Here is a 24,075-nt window from a genome sequence, read left to right as displayed (position 1 = left end):
TTCTCATCATGGAAAGTTTAGTTCTGTTGCAAAAACTGCCATAAGTGAAAGGATTTCTTAGTACAATTTATTTCCTTTCAAGTTACAAAGGAGTTTAGAAAGAAAAACATTTCATCTTATCACACTCCTTCTTTCTTGAAGCAAGTCTCCAGGGTAATGAAGTAATTGGTGACTTTGGAGGAAGAGGAATGTGAGCAGGGAGATAATTTGGTGATTCCCTTTATCATTGAAACTGACACAAAGTTTGTGGTTGTATTAATGAAAAGGATGCATCTTAGGCCAAAAAAAGAAGCCCCCCCAAACCATACTTCTCACGATGTAGAAAAATATTTTCCATTTAATGAGACAATTTGCCTGAGGAAAATTTGAAGTATTGGAAGGAAGAAAGATAAGTTTAAATTATATTTTGTGTGGTGGTGGGGCTGGTTTGGCGGTGGGAGGGGAGTAGAAACAGGGTAATTTGTCATAGAATCAGGATTTTATGGCTGGGAGGAAAATTAAATGCCACCGTGTCCCCTTCCCTTCCATTTTACATAAAGAAATGGAGATCCAGAGAGGTTAAGTGTCTTGCTCAGAGTCACACATCTAGTTATTTACTGAGAAACAGAGAAAGGTAGAAAGAAAATTTAGTTCCTGAACCAACTACATTTTTTTTTTAAAATATTGCAGGTACCTCAGTAACTGATTAATTCTAAAAAAAAGAAAAAACATAAAAAACCAAACCTGGGAAAATCCCTCCTCCCTGAGGCCTTCCTGCTGCTCCTGCATCTGCCCAGATTCCTTCTGTGAGGATCTATCCCCCGTCTAAGCCCCCCTGCCCCTCATCCAAGCTCTCACAACTCTGTCAAGTGATAGCTGTTTCCTGCTAAATAGAGGATGATCATAGGCATTTTGGAGGTGGCTTTTATCGCCCCCTGTTTTGAGTAATTGGTATACTTGTTTGTTTTTCTTTGAATGTTTTTAAACACTAAATGTGGTAAAATACGCATTTACTATCTTAACCATTTTTAAGTGTATACTGCAGCGGTGTTAAGTACGTTCACGTGATTGTGCAGCCATCACCACCATCCATCTTCAGGACACTTTGCATCTTGCAAATCTGAAACCCCGTCCCCATTAAACGACTCTCCATTCCCCTTTCCTCCAGCCCCTGGCAACCACCATCCCACTTTCTGTCTCGATGGGTTTGACTAGTCAAGCTCCCTCATACAAGTGGAATCATACAGCCTGTCTTTTTTGTGACTGGCTTATTTCACTTAGCATCATGTCCTCAAGGTTCATCCACATTGTAGCATGTGTGAGAATGTCCTTCCTTGTGAGCGTTGAGTAATATTCCATCGTGTGTATACACCACATTTTATTTATCCATTTATCTATTCGATGAACACACGGGTTTTTTCCCACCTGTTCCCTCTTTAATGACCCATTTTGGATGTCTTAAAGGAGACAGGGTAATTTGAGCATTTGGGCATCTGCATCAGGAATACCTAGGCTCGGGTTTCTAGGGTTTTATTGCTGTGTGACCTTGAGCAGATTATTTAAACTCTTGAATGGAATTAAACTCTTCATGGAATTACTGAGGATTAAATGAGACAATGCAATTAAAGTGGTTAACACAATTCCTTGTACAGAGGGAATGCTCAATAAATTCTAGCCAAGGGACAAATCTCCTCTTTACAGGTAAGTGAAGGGAAAGTGACTGGCCTGAGGTCACACAGACAAAACCACAAAGCTGGCATTTGAATTGCTTTTAAAAAAGGATGAGAGGGATTCATTTTTAACAAATACATTTTTTTCTCATTGAAACCTTATTAGTTATTTGTGAATGTTCACAGAAACTCACGCCAAGAAGAAACATGGCATGTATTCTTTTTTCCAATTCTTATTTGTTCTGTCATTTAGTCATTCAAGGAATTCCTTCATTTAATAAATGGTTACTGAGTGCCTGTCATGTACAACCACTGGATGGGCACTGGGGACATCACAGTTTCATGGAGGAGGCGGGTGACTGTGCTAAGAGTCCCAGTGGGGATTAACCTAAGAGAATGTGGGAACCAACAGGACAGAGAGGTGCAGAACCCTGGCCTTTGGGGCAGGAAGTAGGGAAAACTGGATATGTATAGGGCCAGACCTCAGGTTGCCCTTTGATTGCATAAAACATTGAAATAAATCTGGCCTCCGCCTTTGAACCTAGTGGGAGAGTAGCCATAAAAACAGTGACTAAGAATATAATTAAAAAGTGCAATGTATGTACCAAGTGGTAGGGGGCGCAGTGGAGAGAGTGAGTGATTCTGCCTAGAGGTTTTGGGGGAGGAGTGATGATATGGGGTGGAGGGAGGACTTCATGGAGGAGCTGGCAAATGAGGTACCTTGTAGGCTGAGTGGGATGTCACCAGCCACAGAGGAAGGGAAAGGTGCTCTAGGAAGAAGACCCAGAAGCATGTGAGCACAGTGGTCCAGGTCCCTGGGACACAGGTTATCCACGAGATGCTGGGGATGCCGTGTGGAGGAAGATGATCCTCCCACGGGGATGTCCCAGACCTTACCTGCTGGTGAGTATAATGGGGTCGTGTTAGCATTTACTGTCTTGATTCTGGGGGCTTTTCACTGCTATCTTATCCTTTAGGATATGCCCGAAGTCTCCCCCAGGTATTTCTGAGCACCCCCTCCCCCCCAGCAAGGCATCTATCTCATCTGGACTCAGGATCAGCTGCTTCCATTTTATGCTCTGGTGTTCTCATCAAGGTTTCTTGAGCTTTCCACCGCTGACCGTGCCTCCATCAAAACATTCTGCCTAGCTGGGGCACCTCGGCTGGCAACCACCCTCAACTCTCAGGGACACAAACCTGTCCCATGATCTGTGACTGGGAATGGGGAGTGGGGATAGAGCAGGGTCTTTTCTACTCCATTTCATGGGAGTGTGTGTGTGTGTGTGTGTGTGTGTGTGTGTGTGTGAGAGAGAGAGAGAGAGAGAGAGAGAGAGAGAGAGAGCTGTCTATGGGGCTATGTTTCTCAAGACCAGAATCTTATAGACTCCCCTGAACACACTTCAGCTTATATCCTAAACTCTTCCCTCACTAGGGCTCATAAAGGGAAGAGATTTGCCATCTCATTCCCTCCTCTGACTTTATCTCTTCCACTATCGCACAGGCACCATTATTTGTTATTTTTTTTGTGGTACGCAGACCTCTCACTGCTGTGGCCTCTCCCGTTGCGGAGCACAGGCTCCAGACGCGCAGGCTCAGTGGCGTGGCTCACGGGCCCAGCCGCTCTGCGGCATGTGGGATCTTCCCAGACCAGGGCACGAACCCGTGTCCCCTGCATCGGCAGGTGGACTCTCAAACACTGTGCCACCAGGGAAGCCCCAGGCACCATTATTAATGCACTGTTTTCTTCCCCTTTCTTTTGTCAATTAAAAAAAAATCTTTGAATATGTATAAATTAATGAAAACACATACCTGGTGAGCAGGTGTCTGCCTTGTGCCTGTGCATCTGGTTCTCAGCTTTGGTCCAGCAAGCAGCTTTTGAAGGTCTTCATGGTGTAGCTGAGAAGTTCCTGGCATTTGGGAGATATTCAAGAAACTACTGTTGAATTGAACTGACTCTCCTGTAGGGAAGGAAGCCACTAAGGGTGGGTTTGTTTGTTGGCAGGTGAATGGTCTGAAGGAAGCTGATGGTTTTAGGAGAAGAGAGTTGTGGCAGGAAGACCAAGTAGGAAGCTGAGGCAGCCATCAGGGTGATACAAGCTTGAGCCAGGAAAGGGGCCATAAGGGTGAAGTAATGTGGGTAGAGCTGAAAAATAGTGGGGACAGGAGAACTGGTAGAGAACTTAAAGGCTGTATTTACTGTGACTCAAAGAGTAGTTCTTGGAAACATACCCCTCCTCTTGTGCAGAAGTTATAGGATGCTAATAATGTGTCCCATCCTCAATGCCCCCCGCCCCTGCCCCTGCCCCAGATCCCCCAGCATCTTTCTCCCTTGGCTCCATTGATCCACGTGGATGAGGACTGAAGAGATGATGACTCTGAAGTTTGTCTTGGGAGAGTTGGGTGGGTGGTGATGAGATGAGCATCATTCGATCCATTTTACATAGAAGTTAAGTGATTTGCCCAAGATCAGTGAACATACTGATAGCAGCATTATGTGTCCTTATTGTGCTAAAAACTCCAAGCCAGAATAGTTTCTACTTCATTACCCCCATGGCCTTTTCCCATTTCATAAAAACTTCTACACACAGAACAGACTTAAATAATTTTCTAAAATGTCATTAAAATTAAGAAGATGCTTAAAAGGACGTATGAGAAGCCACATTCAACAAGTACAGAAATAAATTAGAGATGAGAAAATATTAAAATACCTGACCTGCGTGTGTATTTGCATAATATTTAAAATTATCTCATCCATTTAGTTCTAGTGTTTGGTGTCAATCTGAAATATGAAAAATGTTCTCATGGAGATGCAGGCAAACTGAAGGAGGATATCTTAATATACAGTGAAATATAAATTAAAAAGCTCTCTAAAGCTATTAGTAAAAGTACAGAAATACGTTAGCAGGTGCATGGGTTCAACTTTGGATGAATGTTCTTTGAAATCGGATTCATCACCAAAATTTAATCTGAGAGGCGTCAAATCTGTGCTGGGTTAAAGAGGTGACAAATGGGAAGATTTCATTGAAGTTCCAAATTGTAAAAGGATCAGAATTAATAATCCTCTGTCATGAGGAACTTGCTCACTTAGGAGTTTAAGGAGCTTACATCTTGAAAGAGAGTAGAAAAGAAATCTGAAATATTTCTGGTGAAAGAAGTAGTCTGGTTATCAGTTGGAATGATTTGGTTTGATAAATAACTTCAAATCAACCACAGATAACCATGAAGATACGTGTCTGCAACTTTCACATGAATGGGGATTATGTCTTTCAACAGGCTGGTCAATTTATTCTCTTAGAATGGAGTAAGTACAGTATTTTCCTCCCTTGTTATTTTTTTTAAATTGAAGTATAGTTGCTTTACAATGTTGTGTTAGTTTCAGGTGTACAGCACAATGATTCAATAATGTATATTTACGTATATATATAAATTCTTTTTCAGATTTTTCCCCTTATAGCTTTATTACAAAATATTGACTATAGCTCCCTGTGCTATATAGTAGGTTCTTGTTGGTTATCTATTTTATATATAGTAGTGTGTGTATGTTAATCCCAAACTCCTAATTTATCCCTCCCCTCCCTTTCACCCTTTGGTAACCATACATTTGTTTTTTATGTTTTGTAAATAAGTTCATTTGTATCTTTTTTCTTTCTTTAGATTCCACATATAAGCAATACCATATGATATTTGCCTTTCTCTGTCTGGCTTACTTCACTTAGTATGATAATCCCTAAGTCCATCCATGTTGCTGCAAATGGCATTATTTCCATTGTATATAAGTACCATATCTTCCTTATCCACTCATCTGTTGAACACTTAGGTTGTTTCCATGTTTTGGCTATTGTGAATAGTGCTGCTATGAACATAGGGGTGCATGTATCTTTTTGAATTACAGTTTTCTCTGGATTAGTAGAGCCACTATGGAGAACAGTATGGAGATTCCTTAAAAAACTAAAAATAGAGTTACCATGTGGTCCTGCAATTCCACCCTTGGGCAATATGTCCAGAGAAAAGTATAATTCAAAAAGATACACGCACCCCAATGTTCATTTCCTCCCTTGTATTTAATTCAGAGCTTCTTGGGGGTGATGCCCTTTAGAAGCACCAATCTTCCTTCATCAGTGGCTTCTATTATGGCTCTTCATTCATATGGACTCACATCCTGAAAATGAGCATAAAGAAAACAGGGGTCGGGGGCAGTGCTGGGAATATTGCAACACTCCACACATATACCTTGCTCCAAATACCTCAAATAACATTTTTTCTTAGTCAGAAAGATATATTCCTCGACCCTTTCGCAGGCAGTTTTCCATGTTCCAAGTGACGAGTTTGGGTTTATGTGTTAATGGGATGTGTTTGCATCTCTGCCTCATAATCTCAAGGTTAGGCAGACGGTCCCCGGCACCCTGCTCAATTACGCATGAATAGCAATGGGAAAGGATATGGCCGATGAGTCTTATGAGCTGAGCTTATGACGCTTTTCTGTAAGAACAAAGCCACGGCTGCTTTTGAGCATGCTACCAACTTTGCCTCACGGCTGCAGTAGGGGGCTGCCTGATGTTTAGCAGCCCTGGGATTGGCATGATCCCCCTGAAACTGAACCTCTGATGAATCGCACAGCTGTAAGAGGACTCAGCAACCTCAAGTCCTCAACTAAGCCTCCAGTCCATCCCCTGTTAGTACCTGTGTCTATAGGAAGAGCTTGGCTACGGGGCCAGAGTATATTTCAGAGTCACTTTGCGTGTGGATCCTTTGTTTCATCCCGCATCCAAAAATGAAGACTCTTGGAGGCCATCCTATGGAAGATGGCCTCTAAGTAGGTTGAAAGAGAAAGAAAGAATCTTATATCATTTATACTTTTGAGTACCTAATAGATATCTGATCTATCATATTTCCAAAATAGAATTCTTCATCTTATATTTCTAGTTTTAACAATCTAAATAAAACACTTCATTGTCAAAAGAAAAGAATAGAATTCTTAACGCCCCCTCCACTGATACTGTTAGTTGTTCCCATGTCAATAATGTAACCACCAACTCCTTAGTTACTGAAGCCAAAAATCTAGATGTTATCCTTAGTTTTAATGATTTCAATCTCCCTGCCCACTTGGATCCTGAAATCTTTGGAGCCTCTGTCTGTGCTTATTATTATTATCTTAAATTATTTTTTTGGCTGCGTTGGGTCTTCATTGCTGCACGCAGGCTTTCCCTAGTTGCGGTGAGCGGGGGCTGCTCTTTGTTGCTGTGCACGGGCTTCTCATTGCAGTGGCTTCTCTTGTTGTGGAGCACGGGCCCTAGAGCACGCAGGCTTCAGTAGTTGTGGCATGTGGGCTCAGTAGTTGTGGCTCGTGGGCTCTAGAGCATAGGCTCAGTAGTTGTGGCGCATGGGCTTAGTTTCTCTGCAGCATGTGGGATCTTCCCAGACCAGGGATCCAACCTGTGTTCCCTGCACTGGCAGGCGGATTCTTAACCACTGTGCCACCAGGGAAGCCCCTGTCTGTGCTTTTTCTCACCTTCGGGCTTTGTACCTTCCACGCTTCTCTGGTAGTGCCCAGGGCCTGGAACATTCGCCTATATGGAAGCTGAGTGCCAAGCTGTCACTTGGCTCCAGATTCTTCTTTCTTTTTAGGAGACTACTTCTCCCTGTTTTGGGTTTGCAATGACAACGCACCGCACCCCTCCCCACCCCACAAGATATCCCTCTGCTTACAAATTAATCACGTCACACTCACCTTACTTGGGCTATCAAGTGTATACTCCCATAAAGCACAATGTGTATTAGTCTGAACTTCACCTGTAACATACTCTTGAAAGATAACCTGCATGCACAGGAAGACTTTGTAAACTGCAAGATATTGTGCAAATGCTGGCTTTTCTTATTGGCTTAATTCTTGAGTCCTAAGACTTCACAGGGACTCCTCGGCACCTTCATGGAGGGATCAGAGCTTCCCCTCTCTCTTCACCCCAAGCGGCTCGACTTTTATCTCTTTTATGTTCTGCTGCTAAAAAGTTTGAAAATCACTGACTTCATCAAACACTTGGCTTATGCATTAATCTCCTTTACAACATCTCTTACAGTTGGTTGTCCAGCCTTTGCTTGAATACGTCCAGTGACAGGGAGCTCATTACTTTAGGAAGTAGCTGTTTTAAGACCGTTCTATTTTAGTTCTGTTCTATTTTTGGAAAGTTTGTTTTGTTGTTCTTGGTTCATGATTCTTTAGGCCAAGAGAGAAGAAATACTAGCTAACCGATTCCACAGCTGGGTCCTGGTTAATTAAGGCTTTCCCCTGTAAATATTTTTTATGCACGGATAATCATTCTAGGCATTTTGTTGATTCATGCCCTTATTTTATGCCCTTTCTGAGTAGAGATGAGTGTAGGCATTTTGCCCATACCCCACCCTGCCCCACTTTCACTTTTACATCTTAATAATGAGATATAACCATAAAGTGACTCTGGGTTACCACAAGCAATTCAGCAGGCAATACAGTAGCTTCTCCTTACCCAGGGTATCACCTTCTGTGGTTTCACTTACAGGCAACTGCAGACTGAAAACATTAAGTGGAAAATTCCAGAAATAAACAATTTATAAGTTTTAAGTTGCTGTTCTGAGTATCATGATGAAATCTCCAGCCATCCCACTTCATCCCACCTGGGACGTGAACCATCGCTTTGTCCTGCCTGTTAGTCACTTAGTAGCCATCTGGGTTATCAGACTGACGGTCTCTGTTATCCCGGCACTTGTGTTCAAGTCACCCTTATTCTATTTAATAATGGCCCCAAAGCACAAGAGTACTGATGCTGGCAATTCAGATATTCTTTTACTGTGCCTAATTTATAAATTAAATTTTAGCATAGGTATGTATGTATAGGAAAAAACATTATATATGTAGAGTTCAGTGCTACCGGTGGTTTCAGGCATCCACTGGGGGTCTTGGAACGTATGCCTGGTAGATGTGGGGTGGACTGTGGCTCATGAGATGTGGGACTGAGATAGGGACAGAGAAAGGGACAGGTGTGTATTTTTGAGGTCCTACTCTGTGCTAAGCCATCATATATTTTTTTATATGCAATGCTTACAAAAATCAATCATAGATGTAATTATTTTGAAGCCCAGATACATTAGAAAATGGTATAAAATTCACAGGTCGTAAGGAGTGGGGTTGGGATTTCCAGGACTCTCTGATTCTGCAATCTGAGTTCTTTCCTCCGCTCCAGAAGATAATTTCCTTTAATAACTCTGGCCACTCCCACCATTGTCATTGTATCGTTATAAAAACACACAGTTTTGCAGTCATTAATGTCTACTTAATAATTTCTCCTGACCTCAGTTTGCTTATCTGCAAAATGGGGATAATAATCATAGCTTCATCACAGGGTAGTAATGAGTAAAAAGGCAATTACAAATTATGCACTTGGTGTCTGCCTGGTACATAGTTAGTACGCATGGGCTATATGGTCACTTTTGATTGTTAGTGTTATCCCATGCCAGGCCCTTCCCTGAGGCAATTAGGGAGCACAAGGGCATTCACACATGCATAGCCGAATGAAGAACTAAAGGAAAAAACTTGTGTGTGTTGGAATGTTAAATCCCTTTTATGCCTAGGAGCCTGGCTGATATGTCGGATCGTGAAGCCAAGGGGCAGGGTGCAGGCATGGGGGGTAGGGGCCGTGAAGGTGGTTGAGGGGAAACACTCTAGCTGCTTCCAGACTAAGAAGGACTCTGGAGGGTGCACATACCCTGCCTTCAACTCTCCAGACATGTGGATGTCAGCGGGGGGCAGCCCACTTGATAGGCATGTCAGGCTGGTGCAAAGGCATCACCGTAGCACGGGTTCTATCCGCTCTCTATTCGTGACCTCCTGATGGGGGAAACAAATCCACTGAACCAAGTAAGATTAAGCTGCAAACCCTGGCTCGGGATGCTCGTAAAGCAGCCGTCTCCCTGCTGGTTTCACAGATTGTGGTGCCGAATCCCAAGCCCAGGCTGTCCCACCGCCCAGGCCGCTGAGCACCACACACTCCTCTAATGTATCACAATTACCGAGACAGCTGTGCTAAGTAACTTTCCACGGATCTGCTCTGAAAACGTTCAGCGTGTTCAATAGCCCTCAAAATTTGTCATTTGGAACCTGCGGTGAGGTGGTATGGTGGTGCTCATACTGAGCTGTGGCAGAATAAATACAGTCACCTCACGAGATTGTATGTTTCCTTTGAAGTGGAGCGCATGTAAAAGAGTTGGGTTCTTTCAGCTTCGATTATATCTCAGTTTAGCACATCGAAAGGGAAGGAAGGGAAGTTGCAAAGACAGCACAGGTGCGAGAGGCTGTAGAGCTGGATCATGTACATCGCCCAGAAGCAGGCGTGTGCTTTGCTGGGAACATTATTTTGCATTTGCAAAGCAAGGATCTGCCCAGGCATCCTGAGAGGGCCCCGTACGTGAATTGCCCATTAGCACTGCCGGGGGTGCTGGGCGAGGTGCCCAGTGGCAAACATGGCTGGTGACAGAGTGGGGAATGTCGCTAATCTCTGAGGACATCCTTAGTAGGACTCAAACACCCCTCACTTGTCTCTCGTGAGTGGAGCTTTGGAGCCCAGGCTGCTGGAAAGAAGCACTAATTATTTACCCAGAATACACTCCAGAAGCTAACCCAGATCTGCAAAATGCCTTCTGTTATTATCAAGAGCACCGCTTCTCAAATCCCAGCTTTTGCACCTCAGAAAGAGGTGAAAATGAGATGGGAGGGAGGTGGCAGCTCTGGGGGCTCCGGGCACTGCTTCCTTGGAAGCCATTCATCCCTCCTCTGGGGAAGGCATATCAGCGCTTCTCTTTCAGGTGATAGATGAGGGCGGGGTACTAATGACAGCCCCGTTCTCTCTGAAAGGCCCACACTCCAGTTAAAGAGAAGGCTGTGAATGAAGGTGAACGAAGCACTATTGGGCAGGTGAGGAATTGTTGAACAGAGCCCAGGAAGAGGCTGAGTGTCTGTAGGTTCCTCTAAGGAAAGCAGAGTTCTCTCCTGTTTACTCAGGTGCCAGAAGTGGGTTCCTTAGTCTCAGTGGCTGTTTTGCCCTTTGAAGGCGCCCTGGTTGGTTTATCACACAGGATAGTAGCAACTTCACCCCGTGGGTTGGGTTGCCCTTTCTTGGGGCAGGGGAGAAGGGTTGCTGACATACAAGAACTTATTCCAGCCTCCTTTGGGACAGGCGTTAGATCAGCAGCAACTAGAAAACCACTAAAGTCATCCATCTTCTGACCGCCATCCTCCTTTCCAGCTGAGCTCCCGGATATTCCCTCCATTCAGGGGCCTGGACTCTTTCCTCCCTAAAGATGCCCTGCTTTTGTTTTTTTTAACATCTTTATTGGAGTATAATTGCTTTACAATGGTGTGTTAGTTTCTGCTTTATAACAAAGTGAATCAGCTGTACATATACATATGTCCCCATATCCCCTCCCTCTTGCGTCTCCCTCCCACCCTCCCTGTCCTGCCCCTCTAGGTGGTCACAAAGCACCGAGCTGATCTCCCTGTGCCTTGCGGCTGCTTCCCACTAGCTATCTATTTTACATTTGGTAGTGTAGATATGTCCATGCCACTCTCTCACTTGGTCCCAGCTTACCCTTCCCCCTCCCCGTGCCCTCAAGTCCATTCTCTACGTCTGCGTCTTTATTCCTGTGATGCCCTGCTTTTGAAACACTCCACGCCATTTCATGTCTCCTGCTTTAGCTTGTGTGGTTCTATCTGTCAGCAGGCAGAAGCCTTCCTCCCCTGCCTACCTGAGCATCCTGCAGGGCGCGGCTCAGCTGTCGTCTCCGTGAGTCTGCACCCAACCCCACAGGCACACTAAGTCATGGAAGCGTTTCCATGGTGCTTTGAGCTTACCTGGATTGTGTTGCCTTTCACATGTGCTCACGTTACCTATTCACCTGTCTGTCTGTTCTTTTACCTTGTTAACTCCTCTAGAGAAGGACCTGTGTCTTATTTATTTTTGCATCCTCAGGGCCTCCAGATGGTAGACACCCACTGAAAGTTTTGGGAAAGAAGAAATGCACAGTCGCTTCTGCACTGGGTATGAGTCCTGGCTGTTCTCCTATCATGCTGTGTATCTTTAATTAAGATATAATGTGTCACCCTTCCTGCTTCTCATCTGTTAGGAAGAAACGGGTGTGAGAACGGTACAGACCTACCTTAGGGGACCTTGTAAGAATTAGCAAATTCGAGGCTTACGCAAATGTCCCTTTCAATGGCTGCCAGACCTTGAGACGAAGCTGAGCTTGTGATTGGGAAGCATCCGGCTGCTTCAGTCCACTTAGGAGCAGATAATCAAATGCACAGTCTCTCTGACAGCTGCAGATCACAGACACCACTAAAAAAGAAATGGTCATAGTAGCAGGTGACAAAGAGAGAGGCAAGCCTTCTGAGTGGCCAGTTAGTACCGTGAGGAACACTACGAAGCCACGGAGGCCTTGCCCGGAAGGCATGGCCAACTGCTACCCTTGGCTGTGGGCGGGAGCGGCTGGGAAAGAGAGGGCTTATGCAGACAATCATTTACATTTTATTAAAAATAATTGGAGAAGTTTACAGACATTTCTTGCCAACATGCAACTGTCAGGCATGGGTGGAAAAGAAGCCTCCTCCCAAATTGCGAGAGATTCTAATGTTGTGGCAAAAAAATCTGGAGTCTCATGATTAAATGTGGAGAGCTGTCATCTCGGCATTATATTAAAATAACTTGCCTCCGGCAAGTGCGCGGTATTTCTTCCCTTAAATCTGTCATTTTTCGGGAGGCCATTGCTCCGGTTGGCTGCACCGGTGGCTTTGTATCCATGGCGGTTTAACAGCAACTGGGACATTCAGAGGCTTTCTGGGGGCAGGGAGGGGGCTGATGCTTGGGGCGGGGGCTCATTCACTGCTGCTTGGCTGCAGCAAGCCACCTGCAGACCTCTTTCCCCGTGACTTAGTGGGGCTCTCCGGCATCCGAAAGCTTAAGCAGAACACAGGCAGACACATCATTTTCAGCAGAGCTTCTCAGACAGCGATGTCAGGCTGCAGGCAGAATGAGTTGCATTTGTTTATGGAATCTGTTGCTTAATTGGACGATCAGTGTCTCATTTCAGCCTCCAGTCATGACACTTTTAGTGATGTCCACACTGTGCTGCTTTTCCATGCAAACCGCGCAGGGGGCAGAACAACGGAAAAAGCTTCCCTTGGCGGAAGGGAAGGGCGATGCTGTCTCTGCTCCGTCTGTTAAATGCAGCAGATGGATCTCTGCATGTGTCTCTTCCCTCTTGCTTTTGCTTATGAGGCCGTTTAGCCTCCTTACCTAGTCAAATGTTTTCTGGGGATCCCAGGGTAGGCCCTCCTGCTTCCCTGCTTCCCTGACTTCTGCATATCATATAGCGGACAAGCTCCCCAACTCTTGAAATGTTCATGATATTAACACTTCAGTTGGTAACACCTTTTGGCTTTTGGAAGCACATTCGCATCTGAATCCTACATGTCCCTAACAGAAGAGAGCAGAGTGGACTCAAGGGCAGTGGTGGTGTATATTTGCCAGTCTTCATGGTTGGCAAGCCCTGTCGACACACACTGTGGCTGAGTTTGGTTTTTTTTTTTTTTTTTTCTGAGTTTGTTTTTGATCCTTATCACGGTTAGCCCCATAACACAGGTGAGAAGAGTAAGGCGGAGGAGACAGAATCACGGTCAGTTACTAAGAGCGTAGGGTTTGGGCTCACGTTCGTTCTGTGGCTTAGTTCTGTGTGACCTTGGACCAGCTACTTAACCTGTCAGAGCTTCGATTTCTTCCATAAAATAGAAGCAATCATTACTTCCTCAGAGGTTCTTGCGAGGATCAAATGCGATTGGGCATAAGTAAAGCATTTAGCACAGAGGCTGTTTGACAGCTATTATTATTAGTGATGGTATTACAGAAATCAAGATTATGAGGGTTGGCTGAAGGCCTGCTTCCTGGAGAGCCTCGTTCTCACACCTTTCTTCCCTGCCCTGGCTGTCTTTCCAAATGCCTAAGAAATGTGCAGATTTTCCACCTTTCAGCAATTCCAGAGACAGCCGGCAAGGATATAAAAAGCAAGTGAAGAGCCTGCAGAAACGCAGGTGCAGCTTGGGGTCCCTCTGCTAAAAGTGCAGCTTTTCTTCAAAGCCCTTAAATGTCACCTTGCCTCGCTCGGCCCGGCTGGAAACGCCCGCGCCATTGCCTCTTCTGCCCAGGGGTGACGTCGCCGGAGTCATCTGAGTCTGAGAGAGGGATTCACCTTGACCTTCCTCTTTCCCAGAAGAAGACATGACACAAATGAGGCCATCAAAAGCAGCACGGTTCCTCCCCCTCGGCATGTCTCAAAGCCCTCACTCTGACCCCCATCGATCAGCCATAAAACACAAAATCAACAGAGTTCTGCTTTTCTATTTCATGCAGAAAAAATCAGCATTGACCAGCACGGTCAGCCAAGCTCACGGAAACAGCCAGTAAAAATGGGAACGTCTACAGACTCCTCTCTCAGATCCTCTTAAGCTTTGTCTTTGTCCTGGTCCCGGATGACAGCTGTGGGGCAGGGCAAATCCTGCTGCTAAGTACTGAGTAGGAGAAGTGTTCACTGTCGTTCCCACGCAGAAGGTGCTTTGAGGGACTCAGTGACTGACAGCCTGAATAAGCGGTTATTTCTCCTGGCTCAGGCGCGGGGACACAAGAAACCCCCTGCCTGACCTTACGCAGCTGAGCTTGGCACTCTGGGGCCAGCTCGCTGCCACCATTACCTGTTAAGGTGAAAATATGGTCGAGTTGATGGGGGTTGAAGCTCTGATCATGTTACTCTCTCGCTGAAATAATTTTTGACTATGCTCCACGTTCTCCAGGGTCGGGTCAAATGCCTTCCCCTGGCATTCGTGGCTTATCACAATCTGACCCCAATCTACCTTCCCAGTTGTTTCTTTGATTACCAGGCTTCACGGGTCCTGTGATGCAGACAAGCTGAACCGCTCTCTGAATCTGCCCCATACTTTCCCATTTCTGGGTTGTTGCTTCCGTTGGTCCTTCTCCTGGGATGCTCATTTTCCTGACTGTCCACGTCTGTCTTAGTCTGCTAGGGCTGATGGAACAAAATACCATTGACTGGGTGCCTTAAACAATAGATATTTACTTCTTGCGATTCTGGAGACTGAGAAATCCAAGATCAAGGTCCAGCAGATTTGGTTCCTGACTTGCAGACAGCTGCCTTCTTGCTGTGTGTGCTCATAAGGTGGAGAGAGAGACAGCTCTGGGCTCTTCCTGTTCTAAGGACACTAAGCCCCACGCTCATGACCTCATCAACGTCTAATTACTAACCAAAGGCCCCACCTGCAAATATTCTCATGGGGGGTTCGGGTTAAGGCTTCAACGTATGAATTTGTGGGGGACACAGACATTCAGTCCATAACAATGTCTAAATCCCATCTATTCTTCAAGCCTCATTTAAAATACAACCTCTTCCATGAAGAGTTCTCTGTTTCCTCCAGCTATAAATAATTCTCCATCTTCTCAACTGCTGTAACTCTTTGTGCATAAACCTATCAGGGCAGTTATGTTTTCTATTGTGTATTATGGTCTTGCATGTGTTTTGTTTCCTCTACTACATTCTGAGCTCCTTGAGGGCAGGGGCCATACCTTTTCTCTTCTAGGAATCACTAACACTTAGCCCAGGGTCCCTGAAGTGCAATTAGTAGTGAGAGCTTGTCATTAAGTAAATAGATGCTCCCATCTGCAGGAGAGCCTCGAATGAGCAAATGCAGGTCTTGTGTTCATGACAAATGTATTGGTGAGGCCAGGGTCCTTTCTGAAGGCCACATGCCTGGGTGGCTGTTAAATATATAACACCCGGTTTGAGGGATTGACTCAGTATGTTTTTCTTTAAGGGGATGAGTTGTATCCTCCCATACCAGTGAGGAATCTTGTGGTTGCACGCACACACACACACACACCCACACTTATATGGAGATGATTTGGCCAAACTCTCTTGAGAACAATCTGCTCTTATCTCCTTGGTGCAACTTTTGTTCTTAGTATAAAAAGAATCCATAAACAATATTTAGAAGATGTTAATGATTCTAACTCTTTATATTGACTCCTGAACATACACTGAGACCTGACATTGGACCACGGGCCCAAAACATCCTAAAAAAAGGCATCATCCTTCCAGGAGAACCTGACTGTTACATACCATCTTCCCAGGGGTTGGCCTTTCAGAACACGTGAAGGCTGGCCAATGATCGTCGCCTCTACCACCACCACCAACAAGTCTATCCATCTTATATTCAGAGGGACTTCAATTATTAATTTTATTTACAGCATCCGTTCTGTATTCTCCTGGGCACGCACACTGAGACCCAGAATGCTCTGGTGCCTTCGATGTGTTCTAATTTGTACTGCCAAGGAAGGGTGACCTGAGTATTGTTATTCTCTGGAGTGAAATAATTAATCAAAATACACATTCCTGTGGCAACCCACAAGTGGAACTTCATTTAAGGACTGTGAACGCAACATTCTCTGGGAAGCTGTTACTCGGGCCACGCTGGGACTGCTCCCATTTGCATAACTGCAGATAAAGCCTGCATATTTAAATTATATATATTTCCATTTCATTAATGAAACACCACTGAAGTTCAGGAGGGAACCTGTAGGTTATCCTGGCTACTGATTCCCTGGCACCAAAAAGCAACCCGGGCATAAAAGCAACAGAGATGACCTTTAGCTACAAGGGTTGCAAGTTATGTTACTAGTCATCAGGGCTTGAAACCAAGCACCAGGCACCGGGCAGAATACAGAAAAGGATCCTCGCCATCCGGCCTCCACCACCCGAAGCATGAAGGCGAGAACGAGGAGAGATGGTCCTCAGTGTTGCTGTTAGGACACCTGCCTCCACCTCTTTGCCCCAGAGCAGCTCTTTTTATTTTCATTTCCATGCTAACAAGGGAGACCCTCCTAGCGTGTGTTCTGAGGATGTTCTTTCATGTTCAGGGCCCGGGGAGCTTTAACATAGTTAGATGTACTCTAACAGCAGGTTGCTATCAAAACTTCTATAATAGGATTAAAATAAAAGAGAAATGTGCTCGCAGTGGAATGGCAGTGATGATTTAACACGTTTCAAGGGCTTGGTGGGGAGGCGCAGCGCAAACACAGCAGACGGGCCTGCTGTGTGGGTGTGTTGCCTTCTTAACAATCAGGGTTCTGTGTTGTGATCATGGATATTTGGAGTTCGGCGTCGGAGTGTGTCCAAGGGCTCCGGCAAGGCTCTGGGAAAAGAGCCTGATCACTATCGGAGAAGCTCACATTGATTTATGCTTGCTTTCGTGCTTGCAGTCTGTCTGCCCCACCTAGACTGTGAACTCTGGGAACGAGGGGAATCTGTCTGCCTTGTTCGTTTTTCATTTCCCAGTGTCCACAGCTGTACCTGGCACATTCTAGGTGCTCAGTGAATATGAGTTACATGAAAGAAAGGACTCCAAGCAAGGGCTCTGCAGCCAGATTGTTCAAGGGTGACCTTGGACAACTTTCTTAATAATATTCGGCTTCAGTTCCTGCATCCCTAAATGAGGAATGGTGATACAGTGATTTTCTAGCCTTCTTGTCAGGACATCTAAAGCAACTGAAGCAGGGCGCCTGTTTCCACATCTGGCATTCTGGGCTTCAGACAGATGTTTGCTGTGGATCGACTAGCTTAAAGCTAGTAGAACCTCAGCTTTAAGATCTGCAGTGGCAGAAGTGCTTTTGGAGGTTTCTGCTTCTTCCTTGTCTCACTCTGAAGATACAGCATGTGTGGGCTCTAGAGAGATAGCAGGCAGTAGTGGTATCAGAGGAAAGGAGAGCCTTTTAAGAATACACCCAGAGGGGAGCCTGAAATGAGCCAGTTGAACCAAATGCCTTTAACTCACAGTATCAGTGTCATCTGGGATACCAGGAGGGAGATGTCAGTGCAGCAGTTACTTCTGGAGTCTGGAGAAGAGCACTTAGGAGGGTCATGTGCTTGGTGTCATCAAAATCTCCCTTATCTTGACCACCTGCCCTCCTTATTCTGCCACCTCATAGGAAGGTCGCGGAACTCCAGCAAGTATCTCCACGCATTCCGGTACCTACAAGCTCTCCATCTTTCCGGGCTATTTTTCTTCAGTCTCTGTGCTGGTAACTCTCCATCACGCCTGGCATGCCCCCCTCTCCTGCCAGGTCCCATTTCTTCCCTTCCCAGTACTGCTCTGCCCCCAAGGAGGCTAACCCCACCCTTGCCCTTTGGTTACCAGTTGGGTTCTGCCAATGGGACGTGTTGGCAAGAGATTAGAGGGTGGGAGAAAAGGTAGATGAGGATTTTTCTCCCCCACTGAGTGTCCGCTTTGGCACCACGGTCTGGTGATGGCTCTATTCTTCCACCACTACAGCTCCAGCCTGATGGTTCCTGCTTCAGGGCTCCATTTCTGGAGGCGCTATTTCTTCCTGTTGCCCCTTCAGATCAGGGGATGTCAGTGGCTTTCGGCTGCTTCAGCTTTTGGTGCCATGCCACTCCTCATGGTCCCATTTATTGTGCCTGGACCTCTACAAACAGCCTTATCCTTAAGTCTCTTATTTGAACTATCTGATGGAATTCTGTGGTTGCTAGGTCACTGATGAATGAACCCTACGTGGTGCCTATCTCAAAGAAACCTCAAGGGACAGCCCTTTTCTCTCTCCTTCTCTTCACAGCAAGCTTCCTGAAACCATCCTGTATGTACTTACTATGCCCTTCTTGATTGCACTGTATCCTTGCGCTCCACCCTGTCAGAAATCTCACCCACTTCCAGTGCACTCAGCTACCCCCACAGATTGATGATCATCAAGTTCATTCATTTGTTCAACAAATATTTACTGAGCACCTACTACGTGTCAAGCACTGCTCTAGGCGTGGAATGTACCGGTGAACAAAACACTCAAAGATTCATGCCCTTATTAGATGATGTTTTTCTAGGATCAAATCTGTACTATCAGCTCTTCGCCTGACCTCCAGAATTCTAATTCTAGTTTCCCAACGAATGTCCCACACGCCTTACAAGCTCATCACATCTGAACCCAAATTCATTATGACTCTTAAGGTATGACATCACCGCCCCTGCCGCCCGTTCTACCCAAGTTAGTCACCTTGCCCTTTTCCCTCATTTCCAATAGATTCTTTAAATTCGGCTTCAGATTTCTCTCCCAAATGTCTGTCTTGCTTTTCATTTCTAATTCTCTGTCCACAGTTAAGGATCTTACCATCTCTCACTTGGACCACTGCAATAACCTCTTACCTGGTCTGTCTGTCTCTTTTTTCCTCTTTCATCTTTCCTATCACCACTGCCAAAGTTCATCTCTACAGTGCTTCCTTGCTTAAAGAGTTCTGCCAGCTTCCCATTGCCTACCTCTTGGCAAGACAGTTTCCAACGAATACGTACCACCCCACTGCTGCAGGCCTAACACCCATAACACGGACTCCGCTCAGTTCCCTGGACCTGCATGGTCGCCCGGGCCTCCCCACCTTTGCTCGGAGCCTTTTCCTGCATTGCCATCACCTCCCTTCCCGTCTCCTGTTCCTCAAGCCCCTACAGATGTTTTCCCTGACCCTTCCCAGAGCAATGAATTCCTTTGTCCTTTTTACTCCCGTAGACTTGGCTTTTTCTATTTACCCTGTTGCTCCACAGCTAGTTATATAAGTGCTGTGTCTCCTTCTAGCCTGAGAGCCCTTTGAACCTTCCTGGCTCTTTTGAATCTTTGGTGTTTAGCACAGAGTTTGGCATAGAAGGATGATCAGGGTGTATTTATGTTATACATTAGCCATGTATTTTTCTATAGCTTCCTGGTGTCTCCAGCAAAAGCACTCTCTAAGGCCCTAAATCCTCTTCTTGCCATTAGCTCAGCCCACTGCGGGCAGCTGCTCTTGTGGTTCCTTGTCCACAGAACACATTCTTGCCTCCAGCTTGTGTCTCTAATGTCTATTGTAACAGCTGATTGATCTGATAGCTGAGAGCTGGAGTAGCGTCTAAGATTTAGCGAACTGAAATCATGTTCGGACCTCTGTTTTATTTTTCTATCTGGAGCGGTTGATAAGCTAAGCAGCTTTGTGAAGACATTGGCCCCAGAGATCAGAAAGCTCAAGCCATCTCAGGGAAGATGCTAACAGGCAGAAGCTAAAACTCAAAACCTCATTTATGTGCAGTCAGAATGTCACCCAAACCCTGGGGCCCCCTTGCTCATCCCCTACCCCAGTCTGCTGGCATTTTTATCCCCCTTCAGATCTAATCTGGGGATGGCCATGGGGAGAGAGGAAGGAGAGAGAGGAATGAATACCCTCTGTGATTAATATCAGCCTGGAGATGGTCTTGCTAATAATATCCTAGCCAGAATCATTACTGAAATCCTTTGCTCTGGTTCCCAAACAGCTTGGGAGTTGGGCCAGACCAGGCCTCTGCTGCTTGGGGTGCCAAATTTTAAAGTGCTGTGAGCTTGGAGGCTGGCTTCAGATGTGGTATTTCTTTCTCTGGGGTGATCAGATCAACTTATTTTTCATGTTCAACCTCAATCCTTTTCCACCTCCCCTCATCCCCCCCAATAAACAACAAACAAAATAAATAAGGATTAATGAGACCCTTGGCACCAAGGGGAAAGTCTTCTCTGGGGCCACCTTTATGGGCTTGACCGATGACCTGAGGTTATCTGTACATCTGTAAAGGGCAAACCCATCAGTGCTCACCTCCAGCATCAAATGGTCACAGTGAAGAGTAGAGATTCGGGGTCCTTGTTTAGGACTGGAGCCCATGGGAAGAGGAGGTGAAGTAGATGCCTTGAAGGGAGGAAAAGAAGGAATGAAGAAGGATGGGGATAGTGAGATTCCCATTCCCTTCAGTCAGTAAAAAACTTGAAACCGGTTTTGATTTTCTGAAACTAAATTTGGTACCACATGGTGAATCTACAGTCGGCACTTCACTGCATTTCAGCACAAAGTAGATTTACAGCCACTGAGAGAGTTTGTCAAATTCCTGACAACCCCCCAAATGGAGCTCACAGCTGCAGCTGCAGAGGTGGTTTCTGACACTGGGGGAAAAAAATCCCCCCAAACCTTTTCATCTCACCAAAGGAGGACTCTGGGGAGATTTCAAAACATATGAGAGGAGAGAGCAATGAAATTACATCCTTGAAACATCACAAGCAGGGACCCATCTGATCCTACGTTCTGCTCTCACTGCGGCTGGATTCCCTGGGATGAGGCGGGGTAATGAACACGTTGTCAGTCATGGTCTCCAGCGCTCTGCAAAATGGATTCTCCTCCGGCATGGAGGAAATTCCAGGAAGAGGTCAAGTGCATAGCCTAGAAATTGTTAAATATGCAGAAGTATCTGCATATTTAACAATCTTAGGGCTATCAGACAACCAGTATGTTTTAATCTATTCCTCACACAAAGGAGATAAAAGGACTGAGAAATAGCTCAATTTCTCCATCTTCTTTCAGGTTACTGTGGAGGATGAATGAAGTTACTATGGTTCTAATATGTGTATTGTTCAATTTGAAGTAAAATTGCATTTTTCATATAAGGCTGCATTAATTTGAACATACACATCCTCCTTTTATCTTCCTTTTGCAAATTTATTTAATAAATGCTGACTTTTAGTTTCAAATATCAATATGCTGTATAAGGTTCATTTTCTTTTAGTAATTGTAATTTGAGTAAATTGCACTAAATGAATATTTGCTTCCCTCTAAAAAACCCATGTTCTTTTATGTTTCTGCTGAATGAGTAGTCTGGGAAATGCCCACTAGATGGCAGTGTCACTACATAGCTGAAGACTATCTAAGCAGGGGATCCAGAAAATAAGGCTAGTTTACGTTTTAGCCCTCCTGGAAAATCCAGAAGGTGGCAGATCTTAGCTATTTATGAAAAGACAAGCACCGAGAACAATGTTGCCTTTTAGAAAAATTATTTTTGTTTATTGTTCCAGGAGGAGATTATGAGCTGAATAAAATTATCTGTGATATTTAAAACATTTGAAAATGTTTCACATTTTTAGAGTATGTAATACAAGCTGAAGGGCTAGCAAAGCAAACAGGGACACAAAATCAAGGTGAAATTGACCAGTAAATTGAGAACTCCATTACAGGAGCAATTTCCCCGAGTGTGAGTCGCAGTGTTTGAGTGATAACCTAAACCTGTCTAAACTTCGTGAAGCATTCAAGGCGAAGATGGAAGGAGATAGCGTGGGAGCTGGTAGAGGAGTGCCAGTGTGGGCACTGGTGTTTGTATTTTTCACCAACTTTTCCTGGCTCCCGGAGGACATCCGGCAGACCTGTGCTTTAGAGTTCAGTTCTTTTCAAGGTTACTGATTACCTGAAGGGATCCTGGTTTTGAAAATGAAAAATGACAGCTTGAATACAATAGTCCAATTTAGAAGGATCGTGTACCCTAGGCAGCTTTGCTGGTTACTGCGGGCATTCGCGGTGAATACAGAGCCACATCCATTTTGTGGAAGACAACACTGACACAGTTTTGATGCCTCACCTGAAACCTTGGGTTAGAGTGTGCTAGCTCATTTGAAGGGAACACTTGTGTCTTAGTCGATTTTGGCCCCAAGCAGTATGGATGGGCTTGTCTTTTCACCTCCTGCAGCAAATACACATTCATGAGACGGTTCTGGGGGGTGGCAGGACAGCAGGACAGCGGGATGGCGGCCGAGAAGTCATCCTTCTGAGTGACAGCTCTGCATGGCTCTTGGCACTCCGACATGTCAGGGAACTGCTGTTCCAACCGGCGTCATTTATCTCATTTAAATATTCCAGAGAGATTAGCCTCCGTACTCAAGTTAGATTCATCTCTGTCTTTGTGCTCTAAAAGGGTCTGGCAGCCTCTCTCAAATGGAGGAGGAAAAAAAAAAAAAAGGGGGAGGAAGAGAGAAAGAAAAAATGTGGTGAGGAAATGAAGCAAGTGAGTGATACATAAGGTGAACACAGAATTCAATATCCAGAATGAGGACACACACGTCTTGGACCCCAGATATACAGCTCCGAACTGATGGAGAAATGGGCAGGAAGAGAGATAATCTTTATCTCTGTTCCCAAACCTTTAGAAATACCAAAGGCTAAACCACCCTGGCAAGAAAGCAGGAAATGAAGACTGCTCCAAGCCACCCATGAGGTTTCAGAGGGCAGGGCACTGGCTGAGCGCACTTTTTCTTCTTTTTTTCTTTTTTTTTCCTGACTCACAGCTTGAGATCAGGGCCAGTTGGTAAATGGAAACCTCAGTGAAGTGTTTGGGTCTAGGCTAAGATTCTGGATTCCAGTTTTATTCAGGAAGAATTGCTGGACTTGAACTTGGATTTACCGTCTGAAATCTTGGCAAGAGGGAAAGCAGGGGGAGGTTCTGGTGTTTGTCACAGCCTAATTTCTTCCTGGGAAAATCACGTTAGAGCGCTCATTTCTTTTTCTAACATTTCAGGTGCCCAATCATGTATGCATGAGTTTATGTACCTACCACACACAATCTTTTGGGTTACTTATTTCTTTTGTGAAGTTAGTCATCACTACAGCAGGTTTTTTAATAGTTTGGTGTTATAATAATAAAGTGATGAGAATGAACTTTGGTGCTCAAGAGAAAGTGGGCCATTCTACAATACATGGTATTCTGGGTTGAGTTATGCATATTCTTCCTTTATGGTATTTGGAACTGCTTCTCCACAAAGAGGCTCTGTGATCGAAGAAGAGAGCAAGGACTCAGAAAGTGCTTTGGTGGCCTCTGACTTGTGAAGTGTGAAGTCCATTATCTGTATTGGTCCATCATAGCCAAACCGATCCATTGGAACTGATGTTCTGTGAGTTTCCTTGAATTGTTTGGAAACTATTTCTGTCCTCCAGGCAGCTGGCTTAGTTAGCCTATGGCAATCACTATTGGTGTGGCTCAAGGAGTTTTATGAGAGCATTTTGGCAAGAACTATTTACTCTACCCAGTGTAAGGAAGTATTAGTTTATAATTACCCATGAGGAAGGATCAAGGGGGCATAGATGTCATTCGTGCAGCTCACCATACATATCCGGTCCTTTTCCCTTTCAGCCTATGGTAGGGTGCCCTCTTCAAGTTGGATGTAGCCATATGATTTGTGTTGGCCAAAGAAACACGAGTGTCATTTTTAGGCTGCAGCTTTAAGAACCTGATCTGAATGGCTACGTTCTGTTCCCCTTACCTGAGTCACTCTGAAGAATTTTCGGAGGTGGAACTTTCATCAGCTTGAGTCCCTAAAGCGGTCACAATGAGAAAGCCCCCCTCCCCAATCATGTGTCTGTTAATTCCAAGGTGGGCATTCAGTAGAAGTAAGAAGTAAATGTGTGTGTAGCAGGCTACTGAGCCTTGGAGATTATTTGTTACCACTGCAAAACCTGGACTCTTCTGACTGATGCC

The 24,075-nt window shown here is 45.1% G+C and overlaps 1 pseudogene; it reads left to right on the top strand.

Annotated features, from left to right (window-relative positions):
* The window catches only part of LOC111175096 (protocadherin-8-like), a 47,050-nt pseudogene extending 25,040 nt beyond the window's left edge, over window positions 1-22,010 (top strand).
* The last annotated feature ends 2,065 nt before the right edge of the window (window positions 22,011-24,075 follow it).

Source organism: Delphinapterus leucas, chromosome 18, assembly GCF_059928025.1.
Source record: "Delphinapterus leucas isolate spDelLeu-1000000601 "Yukka" chromosome 18, BTC_Dleu_Yukka2, whole genome shotgun sequence".
Classification (NCBI taxonomy): domain Eukaryota; kingdom Metazoa; phylum Chordata; class Mammalia; order Artiodactyla; family Monodontidae; genus Delphinapterus; species Delphinapterus leucas.
Note: the sequence above shows the minus strand (reverse complement) of the source record. Positions and strands in the feature narration are given on the sequence as shown.